This window comes from Myotis yumanensis, unplaced genomic scaffold (assembly GCF_028538775.1).
Source record: "Myotis yumanensis isolate MYYU_CA2020_CCGP unplaced genomic scaffold, mMyoYum1.0.hap1 SCAF_10, whole genome shotgun sequence".
Classification (NCBI taxonomy): domain Eukaryota; kingdom Metazoa; phylum Chordata; class Mammalia; order Chiroptera; family Vespertilionidae; genus Myotis; species Myotis yumanensis.
In genome coordinates, this window is record NW_027223761.1 from 54,503,514 (window position 1) to 54,525,197 (window position 21,684).

At 42.5% G+C, this 21,684-nt stretch overlaps 1 long non-coding RNA gene and 1 other non-coding gene across 3 annotated transcripts in view; one reads left to right on the forward strand and one right to left on the reverse strand.

Moving 5' to 3' along the window:
• The window catches only part of LOC139017411 (uncharacterized), a 94,142-nt gene that overhangs the window by 37,495 nt on the left and 34,963 nt on the right, over window positions 1–21,684 (reverse strand). The window lies entirely within an intron of this gene.
• Window positions 15,185–15,310, forward strand: LOC139019167 (U6atac minor spliceosomal RNA). Its single transcript, XR_011473053.1, has one exon. It is a non-coding gene; the product is annotated as a U6atac minor spliceosomal RNA (small nuclear RNA).

Consider the following 21,684-nt stretch of genomic DNA (forward strand, 5'->3'; position numbering starts at 1 on the left):
ATGAGAATCAAAAGTACACACTTTCCAAGGCAGTTGTGGGGAAGAACGGAGATCAGCTTTGCCATCACTCAGAGGTTGGTAGTAGGTGCTCTGACTGCCGGTTTGAGGCAGTTCTCTGAGAGACTGGAGATGAGGAGGATGCCGTTCCGCTCTTCCCTTTTGACCCTAAGGGGTTTCATCCAGTGGTTGGAGATCACAGAAAGAAAATACCTCCCATGAGAGAAGGGGCCTACAGATTGTGCCGAAAATTTGAGAATCATATTGGGGTGAGGAGGGAGTCGATATGAAGTATATCTTGATCTGAGCCCCTTCCAAAGCCTGACTCCACGGTAGGACCAAGAGCCTGGCTCCTGGAGTTGAGGAAGGTTTTCCAATCCCACAAGAATGATTTCAAAACAACCCTCATGGCACTAGGAAGGTTTGTCTCTGCCCATCCTGAGGAGGAAACAATTTACCCAGACGCAGACCTGGTCAGGCTCCCTTCTCTAACAAGATCAGGACGCAGAGCTCAGGAGGGTAGAGGACAGCACATCCATTAACCAGCCTTTTTCACATATTGTTCCTGCACAGCCTTCGGAATTGCTGTTCCGCAATATAACAGGTTGAACAACACTGGGGGAGTAACACTCTGTCCTTTCAGGATAGTAAGCACGATGGGGATTTTGCTACAGGCCGAAGCAGTATAATAAATGGGGCAGATCCAAATGGGAAAATGCTGTGTGGCTTGTAACAGACGCTAAATTATGCGAAGAATAAATTTAGATCTCCTCTCTGAAATTCCTGGTATACAATTTATTAGTCTCTTCTTACTAATAAACTGTGGTGTTCTATTCCAACCTTGGACTTCTAGGTAAATTCTGACCGTTCATTCATTATACAGCTACTAGTATATACTGAGTACCTATCACATGGCAGGCATTGTGGAGAGTGTAGGAAATCTTGATTCTGATTCTGAAAAAAAGAGAGGAGATAGCTGTAACAATTCAGGGGGCTTCTCCACTGAGACCTTACTTGTGGGGCAGTGAGAATGCCTTCCCTATCTGCATATGGAGAAAATCATTTCATGTAGAATGGCTTAGTTCCGGTGTTCACCGGGCTCATCGTCTCATCTAGGGGTAGCTAAGGACTGGGAAGAATAGAGCTGCAGAACATGTTGCTATGGTAACTCAGCATTAACACACCTTGGCTCCTTTGTGCCGCCCCCAAATTACCTTTATAACTACTGTACAGTTTCAGAACGTGGGAAGCTTTTCTTAATTTTCACACAGCCAGTTATAAGGCATTTCACAAGGCACACAGACAAAGACAGGGTCCTTTGTGTTTGAGGCTATGCTGATGCTGTTTCCTAAGCCTCAAGCATGAAATCAGGATCCAGACTCTCTTATTCTGTTAGGGAAGATTTCACTTTCAAATCCCTTTCACATGTTATCTCACTCCCTCTCCCCCCGCCACACACACACACTCTTTTTTGTTTATCCTCACCTGAAGATATTTTTCCCATTGATTTTTATTTATTTCTTTTTAAATATTTTTTTATTTACTTCAGAGAGAGGAAGGGAGAGAGAGTTAGAAACATCAATGATGAGAGAGGATCATTGATCAGCTGCCTCCTGCACGCCCCACACTGGGGATCAAGCCCGAAATCTGGACATGTGCCCTGACTGGGAATCGAACTGTGACCTCCTGGTTCGTAGGTCACCTCTCAACCACTGAGCAACACTGGCCTGGCTTTACATTGATTTTTAGATAGAATGGAAAGGAGAGAGGGAAGGAAGGGGGGAAGAGAGAGAGAGAAAGAGAAAGAGAGAGAGAGAGAGAGAGAGAGAGAGAGAGAGAGAAATCGATTTGAAAGAGACACATCTGTTGGTTGCCTCCCACATTTACCCTGACCCAGGCCAGGAAACATGCCCTTGACAGGGAATCAAACCCTCAACCCTTTGGTGTGTAGGCAGATGCTCTAACCACAGCACACCAGTCAGGGCTTATCTCACTTTTATTGCCACATTTTTTAACCTCATGCCTAAGCAATCCAAAAAGGCAGGAAAATGAACCCACTAAACAATTATGCCTCTAAGTAACCATGTGAGGTAGGAACTAATATCCCTATTGTTCAAATTGAAAAGAAGGAGAAGAAGGAGGAGGAGGAGGAGAAGAAGGAGGGGGGAGAAGAAGAAGGAGGGGGGAGGGGGAGGAGGAGGAGGAGAGGGGAGGAGGAGGGGGAGGAGGAGGAGGAGGGGGAGGAGGGGGAGGGGGAGGGGGAGGGGGAGGGGGAGGGGGAGGGGAGGAGGAGGCCTGGTGCACGACATTCGTGCACTGGGGGTGTCCCTCAGCCTGGCCTGTGCCCTCTCGTAGTCCAGGACCTCTCGGGGGATGTCCAACTACCAGCTCAGGCCCGCTCCCATAGGCAGTCGGACATCCCCCAAGGAGTCCTTAGAGCTGTCATGGAGGCAGGAGAGGCTCCCACCATCACTGCGCTCGCCAGCCATGAGCCCGGCTTCTGGCTGAGCAGCAGCTCCCCCTGTGGGAGCACACTGACCGCCAGGGAGCAGCTCCTGTGTTGAGCGTCTGCCCCCTGGTGGTCAGTGCTTGTCATAGTGACTGGTCATTCTGCCATTCAGTTGATTTGCATATTAGCTGTTTATTATATAGGATTATCATCCTAAATATTCCTTGACCATCCCCTCCAGTATAAGAACTTCCTCCTCTGTGCCCTTTGGCAACCAGTGCATAGAAGGTAGCAGCTTTTCTGAAATTGTCTGTTTCTTTTTAAATCTCTTCTGCTGGGCTGACCATTCTTTAAGATCAGGACTCAGTCCTTCACTTCCATATCCCTAGTGTCTCGCACAGGGTTTGTACCAGTAAGTTAGTATTTATTAAGGCAAAATAGGAAAATAATGTTTTAGGAGGACACATGCAAATTCTGTTCTCAGAATATTTCTGTAACGCATTCCTTCCATTCTGATCTTCCTTCAATGCCAGTCTAAAAATATTTCATGTGCCTATCTTCTATTTAAATACAAATGCAGCATTAACAAAACTGACCCTGTTGTGCCAAATTTCCTTTTGTTTTCCTTTGTTCTAGCCCAGCGGTTCTCAACCTGCTCGCGACCCCTTTGGCGGTCAAACGACCCTTTCATAGGGGTCACCTAAGACCATCCTGCATATCAGATATTTACATTACGATTCATAACAGTAGTAACATTACAGTTATGAAGTAGCAATGAAAATAATTTTATGGTTGGGTCACAACATGAGGAACTGTATTTAAAGGGCCAGAAGGTTGAGAACCACTGCTCTAGCCACTTTCTCCTTTTTCCCATCTACTTTCTCCTGGTAAAAGTCATTGCTTTCAGTGTCACGATCCCATCTTTTTATTATTTTTTTAAGAGTGACAGTCATTTTCCTAAAATTTGCATTACTGCAAACTTGGCAGAAAGCTGCAGCGTGTTGCCCATAACAAGGGAAGTCCCGCCCTTCTCTTTATTCCTTGTACTGCGGTCCTTAGGTCACCAGGAAATTGGACCTTGAGCATAGATAGATCGAGTCCATATGAGCTACTTGTCCCTGCAGGTTATAGTCATGCTAAAGCTAGACACAGAGCTGGAGCATCCGGGTCACACACTCAGGAGTTATTACAAAACATGAAGCCACTCCAACCTGTGTGCTCTTTAAGCACACGTTTGAGGAGGGTGTGGGGCTGTCTAATGTATTCATGAAATCATTTACTTGACAGGTATCACAGAGATCTGAAGCCCACCCTTTCACTTGGAGAAGAGACGCCGCATAGCCTAGTGGAAAGAGTGCTAACTTTAGAGTCACGACTTGGCTTTGAGCCCAGCTCCAAACACTTACTTGGCTGGCTGCTCTTTTGGCAAGCTGCCATCTATCTGTAAGCCTCTGGATCTTCAACTTTAGGGTAACGTTAGACCTAGTCCACTTACCTTATTGGGTAGATATAAAAACGCTGGTACTTAGCCCCAATCGGCATGGCTCAGTTGGTGGAGTGATTCCCAGTCATGACACATGCCCTGGTTGCAGGGTTGATGCCCAGTAGGGGGCATACAGGAGGCAGCCAATCAATGTTTCTCTCTCTCTCTCTCTAAAATCAATAAAAACATATTTTTAAAAAAATACTGGTACTTACTGGTCACTAACTATGCACTGAGAGGTGCATTTTCCCTGTTTTATACATGAGAAAACTAAGGTTCTCATCATTATTCTGTCACATCGTTATTCTGGTAACAGAAGGGGAGCCAGGATTCAAACACAGGTCTTTCTGCCGCAAAAGTCTTTGTTGTTGCTGTTTTCCACTTAATTAAACCAGACTGATGCTCATGAATTATGCATCTTACGAAGAAACTGAGGCCCAGAGCAGTGCAGTAACTTCCTTTAGAAGTTGGTGGCCTGTTTTAATCTAACAAGTACTCAGTGGGGCTAGTATATGCGCAGGTCACTCAGGAATTAAGGTGTGGCTGCATCCAGGTGAAAGAGGGAAATCCAACATAGGGGGCAAGTATTTAAAACTATTTTCACATGGTTCCACTCTGTGGTTTCACTCGACAGCTTAGGTGACACAATCTCAGTTCAGATCACAGGAGTTTCCAGATTCCTTGTTGTGGGACATACAGGCCCTCTGTGACTTGGCCCAGCATAAATCTCCAGCTTCATCTATTGTCAGGCCTCACCTGCCACAACCTACCCCAAACCTCCTCTTCAGTCCTAATGATCTGCTTACAGTTCCTGGAAGTCACCCAATGGGTTGTGTCTCTGCCCCTGTTCCCTTCACCTGGAATGCACTTCACCCTCTGAGTACCCCATGAGCCCTATACTCATTTCCTTAAGACTGCTTAAGTGTCACTTCCTGCTTATGTGTTACCTAGCCTCCTCCCCCCTCTCCTCCACTTGAGATAGAATCAACCATTCATTCTCTCCTTTGGACCTCTAACATTTCCTTTCCATAGTTTTGTACCAATTTTACTTTTTTATTGTATCATTTTATGCAATAAAAATGTTTATTGCAGTGTGCTCTCCCTCCAAGGAGCATGCCCATGCCTTTCTTCCGTCTCAGGCATGCATCTCCTAAATTCCAAGGACCTCCATGAGACTTGCAACCGGGGGAGCAATGGGCGGCAGCAGCTCGTCTTGGGCTTACACCCTGAACGTGTTCCCAAGGCCCCCTTTTCTCTGACTTCTCAGTGAGCCAAAGCAGCCCCCACTTAGGCTCATTTCTTTCCTATAACATTTCTAGAGATCCAAAGCAGCCCTGCCTAGCTCTCTCCTGTTGTTTCTTCTATCCTAAGCCGTTCCTGTTTCACTGTCTCCAGCTTTAATAAAAAACTGAAAATTAATGTTGACTGCAATAAAATTGTTTACTTCCATGTCTTTTTTCAACTGTTAACACCTTCAGGGTAAGAACTATCTTATTTCTAACTGCATTTTTAGTCTTTAGTCTGTAGTGGGGTGAGCACCGAGCACCTGGTAACAGAGTCTGGTGGCTGGCTCACCCAACATCTACTCCCACCCTGCTTATCTTCTGTCTGCCTCCTCTATAAAGGCTGGAAAAGAGTAAATTCTCTTTTTCTAATCTCTGTTGCAGTTATTAGGAACTGTGTGGAAAAACAGTATGGTAGTGTAAATATGTTTATGTAGTTATGTAAATGCATAGAGAAATGTCTAGCCTGTCCAGCATGGCTCAGTGGTTGAGTGTTGACATATGAATCAGGAGGTTGTGGTTTGACTCCTGCTCAGGGCACATGCCCGGGTTGCGGGCTCAATCCCCAGTGTGTGGTGTGCAGGAGGCAGCTGATCAGTGATTCTCATCATTGATATTTCTATACCTCTTTCTCTCTCCAAACCTCTGTCTGTAATCAATAAAAACATTTTTTTAAAGTCTAGAAGGAAGACAAAGAAAATGTTAACAGTGATTACATTTGAATTATGAGATTGAGCAGAGAGAACACTGACTTATTACTTCGTAAACTCGTATATTGTTTGAACAATTGGCATTTGTTATTTTTATTATGTACAAAATAGGGAAAAAAACTTCACCAAAGGAGGTATTCAAATAACAAGTAAGCATATGAAAAGATGATCCATAGCATATTAGTCATTAGGGAATTGCAAATTAAAACAATAATGAAATACCATTACCTATTAGAATGGCGAAAACCCAAAACACTGACACCACCATATGCTGGTGAGGGTGTGGAGCAACAGGAACTCTCATTCAATGCTGGTGGCACCACCACTCTGGAAGATAGTTTGGCATTTTCTTACTAAACTAAATATGCTCTTACCACAGGAACCAGCAATTGTAGTCCTTGGTTTATACCCAAATAGAAATTTCATTCTACACAAAAACCTGCGCACTGATGTTTAAAGTAGCTTTATTCAACCCTGCCAGCAGGACTCAGTGGTTGAGTGTTGGTCTATGAACCAGGAGGTCACGGTTCAATTCCCCGTCAGGGCACATGACCAGGCTTGGACTTGATCCCCAGTGGGGGACATGCCGGAGGCAGCCGATCGATGATTCCCTCTCTTCACTGATGTTTCTCTCTCTCCCTCTCCCTTCCTCTCTGAAATAAATAAAATATTTTTAAAAAATTAAAAAATAAAGTAGCTTTATTTATAACTGCAAAAGTTGGAAGCAACAAAGATCTCCCTCAGTAGGTGAACTGATAAACTGTTGTACATTTAGACAATGGCATGTTATTCAGTGCTAAAAAAGAAGTGTGCTATCAAACCATGAAAAGACATGGAAGAGCCCTGGCCGGTGTAGCTCAGTGGTAGAGCACTGGCCCACCCACTGAAGGGCCTTGGGTTTGATTCCTGGTCAAGTGCATGTACCTGAGTTGCAAGTTCCATCTTGGCCTCCAGTCGAGGTGCATGTGGGAGGCAATCAACCAATGTGTCTCTTTCATATCGATGTTTTTCTCTCTCTCTCTTCCTCCCTCTCTCTCTCTCCCTTCTACTCACTCTAAAAATCAATGGAAAAAAATATCCCTGGTAAGACATGGAAGAAACTTAAATGCATATTACTAAGTAAAAGAAACCAATCTGAAAACGCTACACACTTTATGATTCTAAATATAACATTCTAGAAAAGGCAAAACTATGGAGACTGTAAAAAGATCAATGATTGCCAGGAATAGTGGGGAGAAGGAATGAATAGGTAGATCACAGAGGATTTGTAAGGCAGTGAAACTATAATGATGAATACAGTCACTAAATATTTGTCAAAACTCACAGAATGTATAACACTAAGGATGAGTCCTAGTATAAACTATGGACTTTGGGTTTTGATGTAGGTTTATCAACTGTAACAAATGCACCACTCTGGTGCAGGATGTTAGTGGTGGGGGAGGTCATGTGGTGGGTAAGAAGGAACTCTATGTACTTTCCACCCAATTTTTCTGTAAACCTAAAACTGCTCAAAAAATATCATCTATTTTTAAAAATAGAGAATAAAAGAAATGACAGCAATTTAAGACAGCCCAACACATTTATTCAATTTTTATTATGCACAATGCAATGACCTAGGTGCTCTGAGGGTCCGGTGATAATTAAAACATAATTAAAATATAAATAAAACAACATAATTCTTGTTCTCAAAGAGTTTAAATATAATGGATGAAGATATAAAACTATACCATACTATAAAATATAAGTTCTAATGTGCTATAATAAAGACACAAAGAACTGGTTATGAGAATCCAGGGAAAAGAATAGTTTGCTCTGTTCTGATTAGTAGATCTTAGAATACTTTTTTTTTTAAAAAATATATTTTATTGATTTTTTACAGAGAGGAAGTGAGAGGGATAGAGAGTTAGAAACATTGAGAGAGAATCATCGATCAGCTGCCTCCTGCACACCCCCTACTGGGGATGTGCCTGCAACCAAGGTACATGCCCTTGACCAGAATCGAACCCGGGACTCTTCAGTCCTCAGGCCGACGCTCTATCCAGTGAGCCAAACCGGCTAGGGCGATCTTAGAATACTTGACTGAGGCAAGAATATGTGAGTTGGGCCCTAGCCAGTTTGGCTCAGTGGATAGAGCCTCGGCCTGGGGACTGAAGGGTCCCAGGTTCACTTTCCAGTCCAGGGTACATGCCTGGGTTGTGGGCTTGGTCCCCAGTGGGGGGCATGCAGGAAGCAGCCAATCAATGATTCTCTCTCATCATTGATGTTTCTATCTCTCTTTCTCTCTCTCCCCTTCCTCTCTGAAATCAATAAAAATTATATTTAAAAAAGAATATGTGAGTTGGATCTTGAAACATAAATGTTGTCAGTCAGATATAGTGTGGCTGTTAAACAGGAAGAGCACTCTAGACAGAGGGAATATCATAGGCAAAGACTTGGAGGCATGAAAGTGTACATATACTACCCTGGGCAGGTAGCTCAGCTCGTAAGAGAGTCATCCCAATGCGCCGAGATTGCAAGTCTGATTTCTGGTCAGGATATCACCAATGAATGCATAAATAAGTGGAACAATAAACTGATGTTTCTCTCTCTCAAATCAATAAACAAATTTTAAAAATTTTAAGTATATATTCTTCTAAAAAATGGTGGCTGACTATGTTGCTGCAAGGGATACAGTGGAAAATAAAAATTGGGGAGGAAAAGTGGGGTAAAGGTGTGCAAAATCTTGTATACTCCACGCCAAGTAGTTTATGTTAATAAGATAAAAGCACAGGTCAGACAAGTCTGGTAGACTGGATACCTTGTCCTGCAGCCAGGACAGAGGTAGAGAGGCTCAGGCTTCCGTTGTCTGGGCCAGTATTCAGGAAGGATGGGATCTGGCAAGCCACACTCAGGAGCCTGCAGCTGGATGGAGCTGCAGGAGAGAAGCATGGCTGGGGTTGCACCATCAGCCAACTAAGAACACCTACTGGTTTTGGGGTCAGAGCAGCTCTGCCCTCCCTGCTCAGCCTCTCTCTGGCTGGGCAGAACTTCCATAATTAAAAATCAGGCTTTCTCATTGTTGGTGTCCTCTCTTTTTTTTCAATATATATTTTTTTTATTGACTTCAGAGAGGAAGAGAGAGGGAGATAGAAACATCAATGATGAGAATCAGGGATCGGCTGCCTCCTGCCCGCCCCTTACTGGGGATCGAGCCCACAACCCTGGCATGTTCCCTTGACAGGAATCGAACCCAGGACCCTTCAGTTCTGCAGGCCGACACTCTATCCACTGAGCCAAACTGGCTAGGGTTGGTGTCCTCTTTTAGGGTCACCTCCAAGCAGACAGAGGAGATTTGTGGGGATTTCTGGTGAATCTTTTTTCTCGTCTTTTTCTTATTCCCCCTATTGTAGGCATTAAGTAAGGGACCTGCCACTTGATCCAACTCTCTCTGATCATCTGTATTTTATTCAGAGAGTTGGTACTTTGGAATCTCTCTAAATTTTCCTGAGTCTGGTCTTCTAAGCTCCTGACCTTAGATTACTACCTTACTTATTCTCTACTGCTCTATTTGTGTCCCTGGCTGATTCCAAGTTGTTCCAAAACTTATTGGTTTCATGGCTTGGCTCTGCTTTTTACTTTACTCTGAACCTCTGCCTCAGAAACCTAAAAATAAGGGCTTGTCACCTATTATGGACTGCACTCATTGTTCCTAAGCTGCTCGTAACCTAATCAGGGATGCACAATTTATAAACATTAAACAAAATGCAAGATTGGGCAGGATTAAACTCTAAAATACAATAGTTGGGTAAAGAAAAGGCAGGAAAGTGTAGTGGAAAGAAAACTAAGTCAGGACACCTGGGATTCAGTTCTAGCAGTCACTAACTGGTTGAAGGACTGGCCAGGTCTCTGAACCTCTACTATAAAGTTGGGGGATCGTTCTACATGATTTCTAAGAGCACTTAGAACTCTGTGACTAAGTGCTATGTGAGGGGGAAGAGGGAGAGATCCATTTGGGTGGCATTTGTTGGGCAAATCTTCCAGAAACAAAACAAAATAGAATTTAAAATAAGTCTCAAGGATGGATGGGATTTTTGACTGAAGATTGACAAGATTGAGAACACTCCCTGGGCAGTTGCTCCGTGGTTAGAGCGTTGGTCTTGGGATGGAAGGGTCACAGGTTTAATTCCCGGGCGGGGCATGTGTGGGAGGCAACCAATTGATGTGTCTCTCTCACATTGATGTTCTCTCTCTCTCTCTCTCTCTCTCTCTCTCTCTCTCTCTCTCTCTTCCCTCCCTCCTTCCCTCCCTCCCTTCCACTCTTTCTAAAAATAATCAATGGAAAAAATATCCTCAGGTGAGGGTTAACAGAAAATATTGAGAACACTTGCCAGCTTGGAGGTAAAATCATTAGCCAAGTAGGGAGGGAGGAACGAGCAGAGTGGTTTACAGCACAGAAAACACACCTGTTGAGCAAAGCAGTAGGGAAACAGTAGGTGGGCAGGTTATGGAGGATGCTGGATGCAAGATTGAGGGGTAGTAGAGGATCCTTGAGGAGGGAAGAGGGTCTGGGAATAGTGGGCAGGATGGACTGGGAGAAGAATATGTTGGGAGGGAGATGAGATTGTGACAGTAGTCCAGGTGTGAGTTATGTAATTTTGGGCAAGGGAGCTGAGGTGTGAGTGAAGAGGAAGTGGAAAATCTGAGAGGCATTTTGAAGAAGAGATTGAATAAAGAGGGGAATGAAGAGGAAGCAATCAAATTTCACAACCAAGGGTGGAGGATATTTCTTTGGGGAACATTTGGTGTGTTGGGGAGTTTCATAGATTCATTTTTAAACATGAACATGCCTGAATAGTTTTACTGGAAGTCTTCTAACATAAGCAAGTCTTTGTAGGCAGTTAGAAATGATTGTCAGAACCAGATATATAGGGGTTTTAATCATTGTCACCAAGGCAGTATTCAAAACTATAAAAGTGGATACTATGTTTGAAGGAGAATATTACAAAAAGAAAGTCATACAGGTAAATTATTGAAAGGAAAAAGGAATAATAATAATGGTATTGCCCTAACTGGTTTGGCTCAGTGGATAGAGCATTGGCCTACAGACTGAAGGGTCCCAGGTTCGATTCCAGTCAAGGGCATGTACCTTGGTTGTGGGCACATCCTCAGTAGGGGGTGTGCAGGAGGCAGAGGATCGATGTTTCTCTCTCATCGGTGTTTCTAACTCTCTATCCCTATCCCTTCCTCTCTAAAAAATCAATAAAATATATTTTTAAAAATAATGGTATTCCTTTGGCCTGTCTCACAAATCTCTCTCTCTCTCTCTTCTCGGCATGAATATTAGCTATCTTTTTATATCTGAATAATTGTGTTTGTAAGATAGATTAGCTTATACTTGCACACAACATGTCAGTGCTGAAAAGTACTTCTCATTCATTCTATGTCTTTCACTTCCACGCACATTTTATTGGCCAAAGAAAGTCACACAGCAAGTCAGTATTTGAAAGCAGTGGATGTGCAGTTCTCCCGCATTAATTGAGAGTGGGAATATTTGTAAACAGTTCTAGCAACAATCACATAACAAAATTTTTTCCTTCTATCTGCAACCATGCCTTCTCCACCCTTTTATCTGTATCATCACTAAAATGTTCCTGGTATTAGCATTTTATAACCAGTGGTAACAGCATAATTCCTACGTGAACACGTTATTTCAGCTTCTTTTCTTTTAGATTTCTCCTTATTTTGATACTGCCTTCCTTTGGTTCCATGATTTGCTCTCTTTTATCCTTCCTTTCCCTATTCTTGGAACTAAAGACTCAAAAAAATGCTATACCTGCAATCAAAACAATTTTTTGCCCCCCTTTGTCCTCCCTGTAGTTCCGCTTCTTTCTTTCTCAATAACAAATTTCTTCCCTCTAGGTCCTGTCACACTTCCTTCTTCTACTTTCTCACTTCCTTATCACTCAGAGTTGACAGCCATCCCAGAGCAAAATAACCAGCTGACAAGCAATAGATATTACTCAATCCACTGTTTATTCTGTTCGACATTAATTAGTTGGTTGCCCTGATTTTCACAGCTTGTGCACATCCCATCAATTGTTGACTTGATTAATTCTGATCAGAATTAATTTTTTCCCATCAGAATCCCACAGAATGTTGTTTGAATCTCTAATATGATTATCACAGTCTGCTCTGTCTCAGGGTTATTTTTACATATGCTCTCTCACATCCTATAGATTAAGCTGTGATTTGCACATCATAGATACTCAATAATTGTTAACTCACTGATCAATCTTATTTTTGTCTTAATTGACTATTGCTTTTGGTAACAATTAGATATATCTTGATTCAGCAATTGGCACTTATTAAACTCTCATTCATATCTAGGAAAAAAAGGAATATACAGTATTTTTCTATGTATGACCTCTCTACCTTTCACCTCTCATATTAGACTGTAATATTATTGCTTGTTTATTATTCATACTACACCTACCTCCCAAAGGGCTTTGAATAGATATAAGGCAGTAAATTGATTGATTTATTCATTCACTAATTTATTCAATGATTACCTATGAGTGCCTATTATGAGCTAGACATGGGTAGAAAGTCTAATAAGGCAAGGTGGACTGTTTCAAAATCTGAGAGCAGGTGGGAGACCGATTAGTAAAGCAATTGCTACAATGTGATAAATGCTATGGCACAGAGGAGAAGCATCTAAATCCGACTAGGGCTTCTTGGGAGATAGGACCCTGGGATCGCTTTGAGGTTAAGAAGAGATAGGTAGGGAACTGGGGTGAAACAAAGGCTCTTTATGAGAAGGAAACGTGCCATGTGCAAAGACACTGAAATGGGGGGGAAATACAAGCTCTAGGAACTGCTCAAGAGATTAAATAGGACTGAAACCTAACATACAAGCTGAAGGGTGACAAATGAAGCTAGAAAGATGAGCAGGTGTCAAATCTGAAAGGGGTTTGTGTACTAAGCTAAAGGCATTTTAACTTCAAAGCAATGGCGCATATCTGAATTCCTTCCCTGGTGGGATCTAGGATGCCATTCTAAAATTATAGTTCTAGAAGTTGGGTCTGGTTATGAATAGGGTAAGATTTTCCCATATAGTGCAGGGAATGGGATTAAGATTATTTGAAAGTGACCGCCCAGAGGCAAACCCAGGATTTATTCAAAGTTGAGAAGAAAAATCAGGAATAATGAATATGAAACATATACTGAAAGACAAGAGAAAAGAGGTCAAAACAGAGGACCAGAGGTCTGATTTCTGAAAGTCTCCTTCCCCCTTTCTGGGCTCCTTCAGCCAGTTTTCTGGGTGGGAGAAGAATATTCTAAACCAATTTGGGCCTGAGGCCCTCCAAGGGTTTTAAGCAGAAGAGTGACAGGGACTCTCACTCTCTTCTTAACTCTAGACCCACAACATCTCGTCCTGTCCTGTGAGCCCTCCCCTACATGTATCTGGCCTAGAGTCCTCAATAAATATTTAGTGAATGATATGAATTTGCTGCTAATTGTTAAATACAAGAATGCTTTTATTTAGTCTATTTATATGTTACGTGAGTATAATGCCATGGGAAAACGAATTTCGTACAAACACATAAGAACTCACTCTTATTTATTTTTAATAAATGTCAACTGAAATTATATTATTTACCCAGCTATTCAAATATAACACTAACCTCTTTTTTCAACAGCATCTCAGGCATGCAAATTTAAATCATATGCATTAAGAAAGAAAACAGGCCCAAATAGCGTGGCTCAATAGCTGAGCAAAGACCTATGAACCAGGAGGTCACAGTTCGATTCCCAGTCAGGGCACATGCCTGGGTTGTGGGCTCGATCCCCAGTAGGGAGCATGTAGGAGACAGCCAATTGATGTGCCTATCTCTCTATCCCTCTCCCATCCTCTCTAAAATCAATAAAAACATATATTTTAAAAAGAAAGAAAACAATAAAAAATAAACCTCCAAAAGAAAAACTAACTAAAATATAAGAACAATATAACACAACCAGTTTAGCAGTCATATGGTATAAGTCTCCATAACAACAGTAACCCAGAAACAGTGGCTGAGATTTTTGTAAAACATGAGTTCAGACAATGTGATGCTGCTCACAAACCTTGTGTGTATGTGTGTGAATCACCCATCATAACTGAAGTTGGGCGGCTAAAAGTCATGACGGCAATAGCAAAAGCTACAGTCTTCGGGGCAGAAGCTTCACTGTTTGCCTGCCATCCTTAAACTGGGGAGAAATGTGTGCTTTGGATCTATCCATAAGGAGAGAAGGCTCTCTAAGTAAATATCAGTTAGACAGGGTGTGTCCAGCCTGCACACATGTCACAATGGTGCCATCATGAGACAAGTCCATGTAATATAAAAAGCAAGGGAGGAAATACAAAATGCTAAGAGCTGCAGAGCCCCCTGGATTACCAATTTTTCACAGTACAGGTATCAAATATGAGAGTGTATGTAGAACATCCTAAATTGGATGTGCATCATAAGTTGAGTCAACAGGCATTTAAACCTGAATTAGGATTTCAGTTATTTATATGAACCTCCTGCCTCAGATTTCAGGATGGTTTCGTCATACTTCACATCACCAGAGAACACAAAGCAGCATTAATTTTCTGCAAAGATGAGGCCTATGGTATAATAATAATAATAATAAATAAGTATTTGGTCTTTGTCCCAGGTTCCTGGCACACAGCTCCTAAAACACTTGGAGTGATGAGTGTCTTTTGTATACTAATAAGATGACTGGTGACCCCATAAATAGCTTCAGGATGGGGGGCATGTGGTGGCTAGAAATACCAGGCCTTGATTAGAAACTTGGAACTTTCAGCTTCACGCTGCGCCCCCCCCCCCTCCACCCCCCACCCCCCCCCCCCCCACACACACATACACACGACCTCCAGACAGGGGAGAGAGGCTAAAGATTTAATTCCATCACCAATGGCCGATTATTTAATTCATTATACCTCTGCAATGAAACCTCCATAAACACCCCTAAATGATGGGTTTGGATAGATCGCTTCCAGGAGGGTGAACACAGGGAGGTGCTGGGAGGATGACACACTCTAACTCCGAGGGGACAGAGGCTCTGCGCTCTGGACCCTCTCAGACCTTGCACTGTGTACCTCTTCATCTGGCTGTTCAGTTGTATCCTTTATAATAAACCAGTGAGTTCTGTGAGCTGCTCTAGCAAAGTATTGAACCTAAGGAGAGGGTTATGGGAATGCCTGATTTGTAGCTGGTTGAATTGAAGTACAGGTGACCTAGTGTTGTATGAAAAGAGAGACGGTTAGCAGTCCTCTTGACAAGGAAGGAAGAGGCTCTTGGGCCTAACAACACGCACACAGTTAAGGCATTGCCACCTACTTCGTGGCACCTAATCATCATTAAAAAAGAAAAAAAGTACAGGTGATCTAGTATCTGTGACTGGCATCTGAAGTGAGGGGGTCTTGTGGGACTGAGCCCTTAAACCTGTAGAGTTGGACACTCCCTCCAGGTGATTAGCATCCGTATGGACCTGAAATGAAGGACCGTTCAATTTGTGTCCGGAGAACCAGAGAATTGGTTGGTGTGAGAAAAAAACAATACATAATTTTGGTGTTAGAAGTATTACAATACTTACAGTACTGTTTTTACAGCTCACCCTATGTAAATATATCTTTCAAATGTTACCATTGTCTTTGTTTAAAAATTAGTTATTTAGCAAAATCTCACAGGTTATCTGCACGTGTGTATGTGAGTGTATGTGTGTGAGTGTGTGTGTGTGTGTGTGTGTGTGTGTGTGTGTGTGTATCATGAGAAGTTCAGAATAATGGCTTTAGTAGATACAGAGGTGGGTCTGATTTTTTGTACTCAAACATTCCAGGTCTAGATTAATGTTGCTCTGTTCTTTCTCCTCTATTCTTTCCTTCCTTCAAGTAAATTCCAAGTTAACTCACTGCTTTTGGAAACCAATATCATCCCTTCCCACTCAGTTACCTCTCTACTTTGTTCTGCCAAATGCTCCATTTTCTAACACACTCTGCAAGGCAATGGAGAGCCAAGGAATTATTTTAATTAAGCCTTGAAAACATGGTAAAATTTGCCATGTGATTTTAGGTAATCACTTAAGCCAGAGGCTATTATAGAAGACTAGGTCCCGGTGCATGGATTTGTGCACATTGAAAGGAAATTAATTAGAAGAAATATTTTAATATCACTATTCATGTCTTGCTAATGAAAAGAAAATAGGATTCTACCAAGTCTCCTGTCTACCTACTCCAGGACTTCTGTGAGGATCAAGTGAGATGAGGCATAGGAAAACGCTTCACAAACTTTGGTTAAACTGTAAAATGTTGCCACCTGGCTATAAAGCAAGTCATGTTCCTGGGTTGAAGAAACTCCAAGGAGGCTAGTCGCTAGGGAGAGGAAGCTGGGCGTTGCTACGTGATGTCATTACCCAGTGCTCACAGCCACCATTTTCAGGCTGGGTGGGCTGTGGGCCACATTTTGCGCCATGGGGTCATGGCAGCATTGGCTGAGATTTGGTGGGGTGTCACTCCGGGGTGGTGGTGGAGCCTCTGTCCCACTTGGGGTAAGCCGAGTGTTGGTTTGTCGGCACCAGGTCCGTAGTGCCATTTATTTTTAAATGGCCAGTGCTCATCATGGCAGCTTCTGTGTTGAGCATCTGCCCTCTGGTGGTGTGAGCATCATAGCTACTGGTCAGACAGATGGACACTTAGCCTTTTATATATACTGGAGGCCCAGTGCACAGATTTGTGCACCGGTGGGGTCCCTCGGCGTGGCCTGCAGGGATCAGGCCGAAACCAGCTCTCTGACATCCCCCAAGGCAGCGGTTCTCAACCTGTGGGTCGCAACCCCTTTGGAGGTTGAACGACCCTTTCACAGGGGTCACCTAAGACCATCCTGCATATCAGATATTTACATTATGATTCATAACAGTAGCAAAATTACAGTTATGAAGTAGCAACGAAAATAATTTTATGGTTGGGGTCACAACATGAGGAACTGTATTTAAAGGGCCAGAAGGCTGGAACCACTGCACCAAGGAGTTCCGGATTGTGAGAGGGCGGTTCTTGGGTGATGCACCCTGGAACCAGGCTCCCTCCTCTCTAATTCTGGTGCGTCACCCAAGAACCACAACTGCCAAGTCACCACAGCTTGGCAGCTCCTGTGTTGAGCGTCTGCCCCTGGTGGTCAGTGCACGTCATAGCTACTGACTGATGGTCGAATGGGTGGACAGTTGAACAGTCTGACGGTCAAATGGTCACTTAGGCTTTTATATATATATATATATAGATAGATAGTGGGTTTAAGGAAGAAGGCTAGTGGTGTAGTGCACAAAAACACAGGTTCTGGAAACAGCTCAACCTGGGTCCAAATCTAGTTTCCAACACTCATTGAGCTGTATAACCTTGAACCAGTTAATTATCCTCTCCAAGCCTGCATCTCTTCAACAAGGGCAACAGTAATGGTTTTTAATTAAGGCATGCTTATAAAGTGCTTAATGCAGCGGTTCTCAACCTTGGCTGCACATTAGAATCACCTGGGAATCTTTTTAAAATCCTGATTTCTGGGCCACATCCTTCGGAAATTCTGTTTCTTTGTTATGGGGTGGGGCCACAACATTAGTAACAAAGAAACAGAATTTCCAGAGGATGAGGCCCAGAAATCAGGATTTTAAAAAGATTCCCGGGTGATTCTAATGTGCAGCCAAGGTTGAGAACCACTGGTTTAATGTAAAGCCTGACACAAAGTAAGTATTCACAATGGCAACATTAAGCTTAACTGCCCTGTTGTTCTGTGAATGTTTTTCAACTGGGTCTTAGCTAGATTTTAAACTCCTTCTTATTAGCATCTATTTTCTTTCCCATTAAGGGCACCTGATACAATGCCTGTCTCCCAGTCCTGACTAGAAGGTTATTCAAATGCCATCCCATTCCAACTGTGGGACAACTTTTTGTCAAAGGAAGGCCAAGCTGGTCTTTCATACCCTCTTCTTTCTTTTATTGCCCCTGAGACCTTATTCATTTTAGGCTTCCCTTTCTGAACTCATACTTTATTAAATGCCACCCACCCACACTACCCCTGTCTTGCCTTCCAAGAATGAATCTTTCATTAAAACTTACTCTGCCACATCACATACTTTCCAGCTCTATCTGCTTGCTAATTTATTTAATATATTCAAAATAACTCATCCTGAGTGCTTACAAGGTGCTATGAGCTAGGGAAACAAAATGAACGTGGTACAGTTTTATACTCCAGTAATCCTTATTCTGCTTTTGCTTTACACATTGGTGATTATCAGCCCCAGAAGTAAAACCACCTGTGTAGTTTCAAAATCTACACATGCTTCTGTCCCACCTAATTTAGTAAATCTGGGTGGGATTCAAATATATAAAATTTCTAAACCTTTCTCAAGAATTCTACTGATTAACTAGGACAAAGAAGAACCAAATGATATGTTTAGAGTAGGAAGGTGATAGGAATCTGGAAGTGTTTTGTAATGTAGGGGAGGAATACTTTTCCTTCTTCCATACTAGGTTATTTGGCTTCTCTAATAATTAAAGTGACAGAACACAGGTTAACAGAAGAAAAAAAAAGCCCAGTGACCATTGTGGTGGAACGACCTGAACGACTGGTCACTATGATGTACACTAATCACCAGAGGGCAGATGCTCAATGCAGAAGCTGCCCCCTGGTGGTCAGTGCCCTCTCACAGTGGGAGCAGCAAGCACAGCGAAGGTGGCAGGAGCCTCTCCCACCTCCATGGCAGTACTAAGGAGTGGTGAGCAGGCAGGCAGTTAGGAGCGAGCAGGCGGGTGGTTAGGAGTGAGGGGTCCCAGATTGCGAGAGGGCACAGGTCAGGGTGAGGGACACCCCCACCACACACACACGAATTTTGTGCATTGGGCCTCTAGTGAAAACATAAGATTCAGAGAAATGACCGGGCCAGTGAACTTTTATACCTTTTAGACAAAACATAATAATAAATTAATAAATTTGTGGAAGAATTAACAAGACAAAGGGCTTTGGGCTAGGCATAGTAAAATGGTAACAAAGTAACAAGACTTGTTTATATAGCATTCTCAACCTTAAGTTCCCTATCTCTGGTGATAAGAATGCCTTCTAACCTTCTGGTTCAGGGAAGGCACCTATCACATGGGAGGTTTATTTCCTGATTTTAGGGGGACAAAGGAGGGTCAGAGTGTCTTCTTGCACCAGCTGTTTTTCAAATACCTTTATTTCAAAATAATCAATATGCATAAGTAACATTTTGGGTAACATGTTCTGAACCCCTACAATGGAATAGATATGGGAGACTTAAGAATGAGTAGTTTTTCAGGGGGTAGAAGAGCATTCCAGGAAAAGAAAAAGCATAAATTCTAAACTTAAGGTCTTTGAATTTATCAGTGTAGTTATTATTAATACACTAGTAGAAAAGGGTTAGGAGACTCATCTATGAATAACTCGGGAATGAAAGGATTGTTTGGTACACACCCTATTATGCATACTTACTGTCAATTTCTGGGGGAAATGCCCTTGTTTTTGTCCATCATTGGACAAACATATAGTACTAGAGGCCCGGTGCACAAAATTCATGTACGGGTAGGGTCCCTAGGCCTGGTTGGCAACCAGGGCTGATTGGGGCCTTCCGGCTGCTGGCCAGGGCCTTCCTTCCCTGGCTGCCGCTGCTGGCCAGGGCTTTCCTTCACTCCGTGCCATCCCCGTGTCAGTGCACATCATAGCAAATTCCCGGTTTCCTGGTCGAACTCCTGAGGGGACACTTTGCATATTAGCCTTTTATATATGTAGATAGTAATCATTTTGTTTTTACAGTTAGTTTTTTCTATAAATTACAAAACCTCTCCTGAGACATGTGACTTAGTTTGTAATCCCACAACTTGTAGACAGTAGGTTTCTCAATTCATGGGTATCGAATGAATGACTGATGGCTTCTCTGTCATGATCATAACAATGCGATTTTTGCCCTGACTGGTGTTGCTCAGTGCTTATAGCATCAGCCCACCCACTGAAGGGTCATGGGTTCAATCCCCAGTCCCTATAGAGGGCATACAGGAGGCAACCAATTGATGTGTCTCTCTCGTATCAATGTTTTTCTCTCTCTCTCTCCTCCTCCCTCCTTCCCTTCCACTCTTTCTAAAAATATCAATAGAAAAAATATATCTTTGTGTGAAGATTAATAAAATAATAATAATGATGATAATAAAATGTGAGATAGGAGATATTGGGGGCAGCTAGCCAATCAATTCCACTTGCAAAGCATGAAAGTGATCACCTGTTCTTTGTCCAGGTATTGTGGCCCTGTTGTGAAATATGCCAAACGTATCCATTTATTTGACAAGAATGTATTGAGTTCCTGTTATATACCAAGCCTTCTATTTATATATTCATTTCCAAAGAGATATGTATTAATTGCTTGTTTTTAAATATATTTATAAGTTAATATTAGGGAAAGGAAATTTGTACTTAATTAATTCCAACCATATGTTTGCTATAAAATATATCTACAAATCTAACCTATATAATATTATATAATTTTTATTACTCACATCAATCTTGAAAATAATCTTCCCCCCTCCCATCTTTGTTTTTACAGATAAAGAAATTGACACTCGAAGGTGCAAGGTCCAAGATCATGTGGCTAATGGGTTAAAACACCAGAATTTGGACAGAGCTTTGTGTTGCTTCAAAGACCAGGACCTTTCTTCTATTATGCTACCTCTTGAGTTTGCCCAAAGGACCCTTTATATGGCTAAGCAGGTTGTTAGTAAAATAATGAATCCATGAGCAAAGCCAGATCTGAATGACTAAACAGGGACCACTCAACAAACAGCCCACCTGGCACACATAAAAATTTTCACTTTAAACTAACAGATTATCCTGAAGACAGCTACAGTAACAATCAACTTCTCACCTCTTGAAGTTCTTGGAAATATAGTTTATGATGGAGTCTCTCAGCACTAAACGAAGTCAATGTTTATCAGTTTTCATTAATGCAGATGATCAAGGCTAATAACTCAGAATGACCTTTTTTTTTTTTTTTTTTACTAATTTTGCTTGCCTGATTGTTTTTAGGACATTCTTTCAATATATTACTTCTAAACAGCATGACAAGTCTTAGCAACTAATGGTTAATTTGGCCAGTGCGAACAACCAACTTGGATAAGAATACTGAATTGACAGCCAGAAAGTAAATCGGGGTCAAATTCAAAGCTATATTCCAGATTGTTAGGCCATGCTAAAACTAACCAAAAGTCTTGAGAAATTTATCGAGGTAATTCCAAAATATCGTGGGTAGATATGGGAGTGGAGGAGGAGGATGGGATGGACAATTAGTTAGTGCACCCATCTCGGGAATGAAAGGATTGTATGGTACACACCCTATTCTGTGCAGGAAATGCAAATCTCCCAAGGGTAGCTCCACACTGCAGCACTGGCTAGGCTGAGGTCTCTAACGCAGCGGTTGCCAACTGGTGGTCCGAGGATCACTGGTGATTCGTGAGGTCTGAAAGGTTGTCGACCACTGCTCTAATGGGTTCCTATGCCAGGAAGGAGATTCACAGACAGATTCAAAACGCTGGTGTGCAGGGGGAGTGATTTCTTTGGACTCCTCTTCCTTAAAGCCTGCTCTTTCAGCCCTTCTCTTGGCTGCATTTGCTATCCAGGCGCATGCTGGAGACAAGTGCATGGTATGAAATCCTTGGGGGTGAAATCTTGACTCCCTACCTTGAGGAGTTAGGGG